The sequence below is a fragment of the Odontesthes bonariensis genome, chromosome 5 (genome assembly GCF_027942865.1).
Source record: "Odontesthes bonariensis isolate fOdoBon6 chromosome 5, fOdoBon6.hap1, whole genome shotgun sequence".
NCBI lineage: Eukaryota > Metazoa > Chordata > Actinopteri > Atheriniformes > Atherinopsidae > Odontesthes > Odontesthes bonariensis.
The window spans coordinates 27760552-27772658 of NC_134510.1; the positions used below are offsets into that span (position 1 = coordinate 27760552).

At 40.4% G+C, this 12107-nt stretch overlaps 1 protein-coding gene across 6 annotated transcripts in view; it reads left to right on the top strand.

Annotated features, from left to right (window-relative positions):
• The first annotated feature begins 5430 nt into the window (after positions 1–5430).
• arhgef1 (Rho guanine nucleotide exchange factor (GEF) 1) overlaps positions 5431–12107 on the top strand; it is a 45908-nt gene continuing 39231 nt past the window's right edge. For 5 of the 6 annotated variants that reach the window (XM_075465934.1, XM_075465936.1, XM_075465938.1 and 2 more), the window contains exon 1: positions 5431–5510. The gene's annotated coding sequence lies outside the window, so the exon portion shown is untranslated. The remainder of the gene's footprint in view (positions 5511–12107) is intronic. The other variant, XM_075465935.1, reaches the window with a different exon arrangement.

Consider the following 12107-nt stretch of genomic DNA (forward strand, 5'->3'; position numbering starts at 1 on the left):
GGAAAGTGCAAAAAAGAAGAAAAAGATGAATATCTTCAAAGCAATAAATATTATTCTGGATAGTGGGCTGTTGTTCAGTTTGTTGAATGCATTCATTGTGTGAGAGCAACAACAAGAGGTAAGCGGGCTCAAACATGAAATTTCTGTCGGGGTCTTAGATTTTCATTGCAGTATTTAACCCGATTAATCAGTTAGACAGCTAACTGTTAGTCAGCGAAAGATAATCACTCGTGTTAATGTAAAACTAAATTTCTTTACTACTTGACCTCTTCATATCAACAGTAGTTTTTAGTAAAGGTTTAATAAATATTTCAGATTTAGCGACCAATATCTGCCGAATATCAGGGCGTTGTGGAGAAATCTGCACTTCGACAATGATTTAATGATTTTGGAATAGTTTTCATTCCTCAAAAAAAAAACCTTTGCATATTGAAAGCAACCAGTTTGATTATTTCACGGCAAACTGAGAAAGACTTCTGCTGGGAAGCTTTTTCCTACTTTTGATTGGGTCGTGTTCTTAAAGTGAAAAAATTAATTGAACAATCAGATTACTAAGAGTAATCCACAAACTCTCATGCTGAGAATGTCGTGCACATTTCTGAATTGAAAACGCGCAGTAAAAAAATAAATAAATAAAATGAAATCGCATACATTTTTAATCTTACTTTATCATTTATAAATTATGTTGATAATAAGATGCCAACTGTAATTGTGCCTAATTTCACGTATTTAAGCCATAGTTTTCCTGTTATACAACATAATGCCTCTGCTATTAATAAAAAGAGGAAACATACCTATATTATAGTTACATCGATTGATTCAAAGATACACATTTTAAGATCTAAAAGGGGATTTCGACACTGAAATTATTTTGGTCCTCTGTTATATTAATAACATCTATTAATCTATTAATTTCTTCTTTTACTAATATTTTATGACTTCCCTACTCCATAGGTCCAACTAATGCTAGAACTAACTAATCATTTATCGTTTCTTAGATAAAACAGCAGCTTTGTGTCCCATCGTTGTCTCACTGCAAAGATGTTCCTTTATGTGGCGCAAAATCACAAGATATGGAATCTTCTGGAGCTTCACATAGTTAACAGTTAAGACCTCACTGCGCTATCAAGGGAAACCCAGCAACTTCCCACATAACAATCAAAAGTTTAAAAAAACTGACTGCTTTGAATGCGTCACAAGTTGTGAAATGGCACATACATAGATTTTGTCACTTTTGTGATAAATTGTCCCTTACATCCTTCTCTAAAACAGAAATGCTGATATGCACTGAGGTGATGTTTCACTTTAGACGTTAATGTCACGGCTGAGTAATCTCGCATTCTCACAGCAAATAAAAGGACATTTTAACCTTATGCTATTAAGCACCAAACAGCAGATGGTTAAAATGTGTCACAACAAAATCGCAATCATCTTTTTGACCATGAAGGAAGTAATGAGGAGCGCTGCAGCAGACTGAGAGGTTGAGTCTTTTAGGAAGGAAGGTGGTTGGAAATGACAAGGTCATTGTCAGATTGCATGTTATCATCCACCAGAAACGCACTGCGCGTTGTTTTGTGTTAATGACCCCTCATACATGATAACATGTACTTGTTTGACTTTCACGTATGTCAATGTTCCAGTAAATGTTAGAAATGTACAATTTTCTCAGGACTTCATCTGTACAACAATACATTTTGCAGTTCCTTTTCTTGTCATATGTAAACATGAAGTTTGCTTCCTTTTAGCAAAGATCGGAAGAATTTTAGAAGTGCACAATATACACTGTACAAAAGTCTTTTTTGTCTTTTTTTTCATGTATTGCCAGGAAAACAAGTAACAGGTGCAATGATTCACTGAACCATGTGCAAACTTATGTGGAAATATAGAATAAAAGGCAAAAACAGAGTTTGTACAATTCCAATGAACTTGTTTATGAAAATAATAGAAAAAACTTTTGACTTAAAGGTGACCAAACTAAAAATTAACATAACTCAAATAGTCATTTGACGCACTGTGGGTTTCTGGTTCACACAGTACAAAAATGTCCAAAACGTCAAAAAATGTAGTTCATCATGGATTTATTCCAAGTTTGCAGGCAAAACCAAACATGGCAAGCTTCACAGGATCCCTTCCTGCATCTCCTGCTCTGATTCCCGCACTTTCTGCCTGATTGCCTCACCTGTTCACCCACTGATTGACTGGCTGGGTGCCTGACGACTGACGACTGGTAAAAAACCATGTCACCACCCAAATGCATTTATGTGTAAAACGCCCATTTCCCTAACAAAAAATTAATTAAATGAATTACTAACCAATTTATCCTAAACAACTAAAATTAAACAAAAATACTAATTATCACCCAAAAAATAAGCAAATAATATAGAATAAATTGAAATTCTAAGACTTAACTAAAAATAGAGAAATAAATATACACAAAAGTTGATATTTAGTATGACCGTATTTATTTTTCAATGCTCCTAAACCCTCTACGACAAGCTTTCCTGTCATTTTTTTAAGTAGTCTTCAGAAATAGGTCTTCAGGCTTCTTGAAGGACATCCTGGAGCTCTTGTTTGGATGTTGGCTGCCTTTTGTTCCGTTCTCCGTCACGGTGACCCACACTGCTTTAATAATGTTGAGGTCTGTGTGACAGTGCCCTCATTAAGAGCTGTTGTCACGGCTTTTTTTTTTTGTCATTTGGCATGCCTCAACCTTTTCTCCTTGTTTCTGTTCTTGAAGAATGGCTTCCTGACAGCCAGCCTTCCATGGAGACTATTTTTGATGAGGCTTCGGCCAACTGTAGATGGATCAGCTGAAGGCCCAGATGCATCTTTTAGGTCCTGTGTCGAGACTTAGCTGGATTTTTTTATTCTAATTTTTGTTGCTATTTCTTAAGGACATCACTTTCAGATGCTGTTCACCTGTAGATAGTTTTTCAGACCTGACACTTATTTTGTCCACTTGTCCAGTTTGCCTTTATTTTACAGGACACCATGCTGAGATATATCAGGTTTTCGGCTAATATCTCTTTGGGAATCATCTTGAATCATCTGAAAAAAACCATTATCATAGTGTTTTTTTTTTTTTTATGCAACAAAAGAAATTAAACAAATGATGAATATTTGTGTAAAGATACCATCAAAAGAGGTTCTTTACTAAGTCGTCGGTTATGCGTAGACATGACACTGGTTTGGCGAGTTTGGTGTCTTTTTAAGCTCGAATGATTCATAGAGGGGTGTTGTGTTAAGTGGCTTTAAACACACCCATTCTTGTAAAAAGTGTTATGTAAAAGAACTGCACTGATACTGAGATAAAGCAACCAGTGTCCAAACTAAAACTTTGAAAGACCTTCAGAAAGCCTGGAAAACTGTTGCTCAAGACCACTTTAAAAGATGAGAAAGTCCAGCTGCTTCCAAGCTAAATATGTGCAGACATTACGGCGGCTGAAGACTTTTGAATAGTGCTCTGTGGTTTAACTTAAGGTTTGTAAAGCATTATAAATCCTACCATATTCTTCAAACAAACAGTTCATTCAAATGTTTGAAAAAGCTGCGATATAAGCTTGCTCACTACTTGCGTTTCTTCTTGTTTTTAACGTCACTCAGCAAATGTTGGGAAATGAGAAGGTGGGTGCTGTAGTTTTGAGGGCAAAAGGTTTTTTTACATTGTTATCTGATGGAGGAGTTCAGCTGCTCAAAAGTCTGAGCCCTGCTCTGACATACTTTCTGCTACATAATACATTGAATGTTTATGGTTTCAAACTTCAGTTCATCCGACCACAAGGACGTCTTTTAGTCCTCGGCCTGCTCAGGCCACAAAAAGGAAGCTTAGTTTCTGGATTTTATTCATACATGTTTTTTTTCTTTGGTAGAGTTTTAATTACCATTTTTGGGTGCAGCGAGGAATTGTGTTCACTCATGTTTTTTAGAAGTGTTCCGTAGCCCATAAAGGGATTTCCACAACATAATTGTATCTATAAGGCAGTGCTGTCTGAGAGATGGAGATTTTCACCATTCAGTTTTGGCTGCTTTGTGCACAGAGATCACACTGGATTCTTTGAATCTTTTCATAAACATACCGCAGATCATTAAATCCCCAAATCTTTGCAATTTTACATTGACAAACATAGTTCTTAAACTGTTCTTAAACATAGTTTCTTAAACTAAACCATTTGCACACGCAGAGCAGCGATCCTCTCTTTTCTCTTGACTTCTGAAGCACTCAGCTTCTCTTTTGTGAGAGGTGTCTTTTGTTTTTGTTTTTTTTTAGGGTTGCATATTTGTTTACAATATATTGTTGTCCTACTACTGTTTTTGCACAACTTTTAGAAAAAAGACAGAGGAACTTCTTTCTTTCTTTCTTTCTTTTTTTTTTTTAAACTGAGGAATTTCTCCTAATGGTGAAAGTATTTTTACTTGGAAACGTTTTCGAGTTCCGCTTCCACCACTTCTGATCTGACAGTTCAGGTGGATTCGTTACGCTTTTACAGCTGAAGAAAATGCAGATGGGCTGAGTCGTGACCATATTTGCCCACAGTGTGGCGCCAGGAGGACCTTAGCAGGGAGTGAAGTTTGATCTGGGCTCTGAACTCTGTAAACAGTTGAAACCTTCATTTCACAGTTTTGAACGGTTCCCCAGGGTAACATCACAGTAGTTTGTGTGTAAATTATAGTAACATAATTCATAGATAACGTCACGTATCAAACACCTGCATTTATTGCACATTTTGAACCAGCTGTAGTCAACTCCAAATGCTTTCCTGTCTTGGTAAAAATGCACAACTAAGTGAATGGTACTAATCAAGGTAAGGTGTGTAACAGGCAGTATAGATATTATAGACAATTGGTGTTTTTCAAAGTAAGTCTTGGTTTGTTTAGTAGGAAATAAAGGACTAATTGAATGGGGGGGGGGGGGGTTATATAGTTATATTCTATAGTTATATAAAGTTAAATAGTTTTTTTAATCTTTTAGAGTCATCTTTTACTACACAGACATATTTTGTTATGATCATGCTGTCCAATTATGTTTATAACCGGCACAACACTTTCACTCTAGATCCCAAAAGCATAATATAACACTTGAGCGAATTATAAATCGTATAAGAGACATAAACACTGCGCAACAAAGGCCTCTTAATGTTTCTTGGCACAGTTTTGCGTGACAGAGAGGGCTCGGCGGGGACGGGTTACTGTGTAACACAGTGCGGAAACAAGCAGTTTAGATGGGTTACTTTTTTTGATTTGACAAGTCAAGCCGTAAAAACACACACGAGCACAGCTTTACATCGTTGCCAGTTGCATATAACACCGAGTATAGTTTTTTTTTCTCCCCCGAGTCATTCTCAGACACTATTTTGTTACTTTTTTCCCCCTCCTCGTTACCCCGAGACTTTTTTTTTTTTTTTTTTGATGTGTACTTCCGCGTACTGTGTTTTTTTCCCACTGACACACGGCAACTTTCGAACAGGAAATCCATTAGACGCTTCTCCCCGTCGTTTTCTCTGTATTTACGGGTAAGTACACCATTTAAACTCAACTCTAACGGAGATTACGAGGCGTTTGGACTTCTGTACCTTTGTCTGGCATATTTTAAAGTCGTCACGGATATTTGTTTTACCGAGAGTAATTGCTTAACCCCTCCACCCCACCACCACCCCCTTCACAGCCAGAGCAGCAGACGGTAGCGTCCGCATACAGGAATGCTGTGCTCGGGTGGCTGCACGGCAGCTCGCCCTCTCTGGACAATGTCGATTTGATAGCGGTCTTATTTAACGTTTTCGTCAGTCTCTTCTCCACAGGCTCAACGTGTGGCTGTTTTAAACTCATTGCATTGCGTGTCAGAAGCTTGGAGGTTGCGGGGAGCTGGGGTGAAGCTGCTTCAGGTAGCAGAGTTGTGTATTTTCTGGCAAACCCATCGAGGATTTATGTGGCTCTTTTCGGTTTTTATCCCAAACTACAAATCAGTTTGATACATCCAAAGGGAGTTGTGTTGTGTCATGGGTTGTCAGTGGGAGGTTTATGGAAGGTGACCCGTGCAATCTTATGTTGTTTTTAATCTCCTTTAAACAGTTTTCTATTAGAATTTATCAGGCGCGCATCTGAAACTGGCCGACTGAGGATAAATGTCGGCAAAACTGATTTGGCTTTTCTGGCACAGACTCATGTAAATTTGTCCAGCTGCCGGTTGTCAGATTTGGACAAGTTTGTCATGTTTGGATTCGAGCCAATTTGTGCATGACAATGGGCTAATTTACCCACATTCAAACTGACCTCGGACCATGTTTGATGACATGAATTTGGGTGATATCCACATCAAGTTCAAGTTCAGCACCTCGCTTTAGCCAGTGATCTTTGGCTGATTGTGGGACTCAGACTGTACATGGGATACATGTTATTTATTTATTTTTATTCTGACCTGCCAGATTTAGGCCTCTATTTGAACCCAAGCCAGCTGCCGGGGTGGCTTGATTGTTTTCATAAAAAATAGAGCATTGTATTCTTCTTCATAAACTTTTTCATGCCATCCATGTGTGATACAAATAAGCACACAATCACAAGAGCTCTCAGCTTTTTGATTAAAAAGGATAAGCGTTGCCAGATCTAATCCTTTGTTTTCCTCTCGTTTATTTGTCAACACTGTTTTTGCACAACATGAAAGGAGGCTTTAAGTGGCGAGTCCCTCCTTTCCTGCCTTTCTGGATCACTCACTCATCAGATCAGACTATAAAGAGTGGCGAGCTTCAGTGCAGACAGGGTTCAATGATTAGTGTTTGCGCACAATTGATTGCCAATGATGATTCCGCCTTGTGAAACAGAGGACTTTGACAAAGCAGAATTGCAGAGCGTTTCATGTGTATTCGCTGTAAATTTAGTGCAATTTGATTATCTTTGTAATCACAGACTAATGATACGATTGAGCGTGCGAGTAAGCTGTCAAATTTGTATTTATCACAGAGCAGGTTGTCGGACCAGTTTTTTTTTGTATGTTCCTTATTTGTGACTGTCACACCTCCAGGGTCGAGAAGCCTGAGCTCACTCAGTGCAGCTTAAGACTCCACAGAATGTTAATAACTTTTTAGCTTTGCTCGTTATTAGACGGTGTGTAAAGGGCGTTGCAGCTGGCGGTTTTGGCGACTGTGACGTATTCCCAGCCAGGCGCTGCGCCCCAGAGGCCCCATGTGAAGCAGGCCCTGCCACTTCCTGCTACGCTCTGTTAGACACGAGGAGCACTGCACTTGTCGTCTCTTTCTCTCCTCACGTTTTTACAAGTGCAGGCTTGTCTGGAGCCCAAAGGCTACCTTCTCTTCCTTTTAAAGGAATGTTGGCTATTTAATCAGAGTTGCTCTCTCCCTCCACGTCTCTCAGACTCTCTATTGTTATAGGCCTGCATAAACTCAACCACATCCAGTCGCTCTTTGAGTTGAGGGAGCAGGACGAGGAACCCAGGTAGTACCACAGTTGGGCGTAACAGTTGTTGTCAGTCTCAATGAGAGATGCCCAAAGTTCTGCTGACAGGTAATGGCACCCACAGTTGAACAGCCAGGGGGTGTCCTAAGGGCCTGGAGCTGTGTTGCTGGCAAGCTAATAATTTACTGTAGTCAGGCACGGACTTCAAAGGGGAACGCAGGTATTCTTCTCTGGCTGCTGCTAGTTTGACGAACAGGCAGCAGATAATGAGAGACAGAGCGGACCGCGCTGCTCTTCTTTTCTCTGCAGGTCAGCAGTGAAATACTATTGACTCCTCCTGAATGCGCTCAGGGGGTTAGGTGGAGTGAAGTTACAAATAAGTGTGCAGGGGAGTGCATAGGAAGGTGCTTATAGGTATACAAGCTGTGATACCACAGCTGTGACGTGCCAGCGTTTGTTTCTGCGGCGTTCGCACGGATCCGTGCGTAGAGCAGAGGCTGCCATCGCGGCATGTGGTCACGGTAGATCATTTTGAAGAAAACATGGGTGCGATGCTTCAGCGGGATTTGCTTCAACCGGGTCAGGCTCAAACAGAAATCTCCTTGGGGTTTTTGTTCATTGGATTTTCAGTGCTCTCCGGCATTTTTTCATCAGAGGAAGTCCCATCGAGGTCAGGAGCCTCATTTGTGCATGAGAGAGATCGACATAAACGGACAAAAAAATAGAGAGAGAGTTACAACACAAAAGACACACTGTGACAGGTGTGAGTAGTAAAATGAACAATGACTGAGTTCCTGTCAGCAGCTTCCGTTTCTGAGTTCCTATGATTTTATCCAATGTGCTCACTGCTGGTGTGCAGCCTTCAAAGGTAACTCCAGCCCTTATGTCAGCTGATCTTTTAGCATAATCATTGACATTTTTTTTTTCCTTTCACCAAAAACACTAATTCAGGTAATACCTCACTTCATTCATCACCATTCTCCTCTGCTGTGATTGAGCGGCACCAACTTTCATATCTTAATACGGTGAACTCCTTGTATTCGACTGACCACTTTTTGATAAGCACTTATTCACACTGAAGTAATGGCTTTGGTTGCAAAGCCAAATACCACACTGTGGGGACATTTGTATTTTTAGGCCAAATTTCAAAAAATAAATAAGTAAAAAGGGAGAGGCCAATAACATGGAAGAGTGGATTGACAGGTTTGCAGCAATGAGTTGGCTGTCAAGGGTGGTCACAGCACTAACCTAAAGGTTGGGAATTTTAAACAATGTTCCGAACTAGTAGATTTCTACTTTGACCATCAGGAACTGTCTTTAAAACAAAAGCAAGTTTTTTTTCATATTTAAGAACAGCCTAAGTAACCACAGTCAGTTGTCATCGAAAATAGACGAGTAGTATAGATGAGGATAGCACCAGGTCATTCGAATGATGAATTAAACATGAAAAAAGAATGCCTTTATTTAAAATAAATGTTCAACAAATGGTCCAAACCCAGAAATAAGCTCTGTGAACAAGCTGTCGTCTCCCAAATTAAATTACAGTTAATGCTGCACGGTCTGCACGGGGGACTTTAGATGTATTGATTTATATGAAAAAGGTAACTATAGCAGTTCAGGCTGACACCCCATAAAAGCACTGAGTATAATACCCCTGCTGCAAGCTGCATTGACAAAAACAGGTTTTTTTTTAGTCCTTGACATGTACCCTTTGAAAAGGACAGGATCTGTTTATAGGATGTCTCCACCGTAGGTAAAGTCCAGGCTTTCTGTCTCTCTGCTGTCGCCATTCGCAGTCCCTTGCACTGGTCATTGATGTAGATGAACTTAGTGACAGCTTTTGACTGGTGAAATTTTTATTTCCCAAAAAAAGCAGCCGTATCCACGCAGAACTGCTGTCCTTGGTTAGTTGCGTTAGGACTGAAATGTTCGCAACGTTCACGTCTGACTTTTTGTTCAGACACCCGACTGCCTGCTCAGTAAAAGTTGCAAAGAGAGTCAGCAAGTGCACCAATGTGCGAACTTTGCAGCAAATACTCGTAGGCTTAAATTGCATTTTCATACTCTTCTCGGAAGACTCTGCTTTCCACTTGCTCGATGATTTTCTGGATACGTCCCAATGCACACGTTACTGATATCAACCCAAAATGAGACATCCATGGAGTCTCGTCTGCCATTCTCGACATGCTCTAAGCAAGACGCTGCGATTTCCATAGCTTGCTTTCTGCTTTCTGTCCAGCATCCTCTGCGCTCCACCCAGGTTGCACTTTGTAATGTTTCCAGCTGTGAGGCAGCTGAGGTAACAGTCCAGACCGAATTGCACACATTTGGCCGTCGCTGATGTTCAGACGTGAAAGCGGTTAGTGACCTCAGATCAGCATTGAACCTTGAACTTAACAGGCTACGTCTTTAATCACAATTTCAAACTCGCTCTGTTGTCCGACAACAGAAATGGAAAAAAACACAGATATCATTTATTTGGACGTAAGCTATTGTAAAATAAGTCTGAGAGAACAAACGGATATTTGGGCCTGACACTGGCTGTCAATAGGAAAATCTTCACATCATATGATACTATTTCATTCATATTTGTTGGAGATACCAAGGTGTGCTCTGTCTAAAAATGCAGATACATGAAATTTGGCAACATTTACACAGTTCATACATGTTTCTGTTTAAAATTAGTGTGATAGAGGCCGAAAGCACAATAGATCTACTTCAATGCAGTGTGTACTCAACAGTTTTAATTAATAATTCATAAAAATTCAGTCATTTTGTGTCTCATTACTGAATATGTTGACATTTTGTTGATTTGAAAGGACCAACAGCGAGATCAGCCTCATGTTTTAGTCGTCTTCTGCCCTGCTCTGAATGATCCGTAGCGTTGAGAAAGCCAAATCGTTTGACCTCTGACCATAATGTTACTCGGGCATTGAAGATCTCTTTTCCCAACAAAGGCTCCATCGCCTGTGATTTGCTCTGCCCTTTGACACAGTGTTTTACAGGGCACGGCCGCTGTTCAGCAGCCACATGGTGTCGGCTCATTCATAGGACGGGATTTGTTCTTCTGTTAAGGTAGCTCACACAGGCAGCTCAGTGCATTCACCTGCCAATCTCTGTCATCTCTCTGCTGTCATCCAGTCTCCGCTGCCAGAGCAGATAAGACCTCCTGCTCGCCTCGCAGCATGTGTGGTCCAAGTGTGTGCGTCTGAGACGTGGTGACGGGTGTGTGCGGTCGCGACATCACCCCGCACAGCCGAAGGACCTCTTCAGGGTCCAAAATGGATGCAGCCCGGTCTTAAAGTGTTGTCGCACAAGTTTTTTTTTTTTTTTTTCTTTCTCGTATGCTCTGAGAAGAGGGGTAGAAAATGGAAAGAGTTACATCCATCGCTCCAAGTGTGAGTCAGAAGGACGGCTGGTAAGCTGGTGTGACGGAGAGTGTGCGAGCGAGAGGAAACAGAGAATGAGCTCTTTCATTTGAGGGTTGGAGTGGAAAAAAATTAGACTAGACTCCTCAGACGATGTTTACTCTTGAGGAGTGAATGAATTGGTGGGGGGGTTAGGGGTTGGAGTGGGGTGGGGGTGAAAGATCCTTCAGTCAAGGGGGTGTGTGGAGACCCTGTACTGGCTGTGTTACGACATTCTGGTCTTTTACAAATCTTGTATTTGCCACATTGTAATAAATGTCCACTTGGCATAAGATATATGCATCATGTTAAAACTTCTACATTAGAGTAAGTCCCACTATTTTTACACTAAGTTTTTCTATATTGTAAGTATTACAGAAACGCAACCTTTTAGGTCCTTCGACTCCACAGATTGGTGTAAACTTGGATTTTTTTTTTCTTCCTATATACCTGTCTTGATTTCTTGTGCTTTAATCAAACACAAATGCGCAGCGAAAAAGTAATCGGGGACAGAAAGAAAGAAAGCTCAGAAAAAGCAAGTGAGAACAGATCCCTGGACCTTCAAACTTTTACGGGAAGAACACTGGAACATGATTAATGTGACATACTAAGAATAATTTGGATACCTTTCTTGTTAGATGGAGCTTATTCTTAAAGCCTGAGTTAGGAGGTAAGAGCCTTAAAATAGGACACTGCTAAGTGATAGAAACATTTGAACTATTATTCTCATCACTGATTAATTTGAAGATTGATTCATTGTTTGGTTTTAAGGAAATTCTAGAAGGTAGAGAAAGGTAGTCATCTTTTCCAAAGCTGAAGTTGCATATTATCATATTTTATTTGGTTAACTAAACTAAAACTTAAAGTCTGCTTGGAGCGCACAGATGCATTGTTATGGAGGCGTGATCGCTCTCCCAACTTGAATGTGTTTGGCTGTGGAATGTCTCGAATATGGAACTTGGCAGTTCTGTTGCTGGTCTAATCTTGAGTGACAGCTAATCAAAATTTGAGCCGTTCATAGAGTAGCTATAGATTTAAATCTGAGGTGTAACATTGATCATGATCGATACAATTCTGGGATTAGTATCGACTCGAGTCCCTCGATGCTTTTATATAATGGCCCGAGAGCTTGGAGAAGAATGCTGGATGTCTGGATGGCACATCATTGGCATGAGGTCCGCAGCATCATAAAGCAAGGTGTGCCTGTGTGCAAGCACGGAGGCATATTTTGGCAGCGCCGGCCTCTGAGGCCTTGATTCTGGGCAGGCTGAAATTCCTTCCAGAAATATTCGGCAC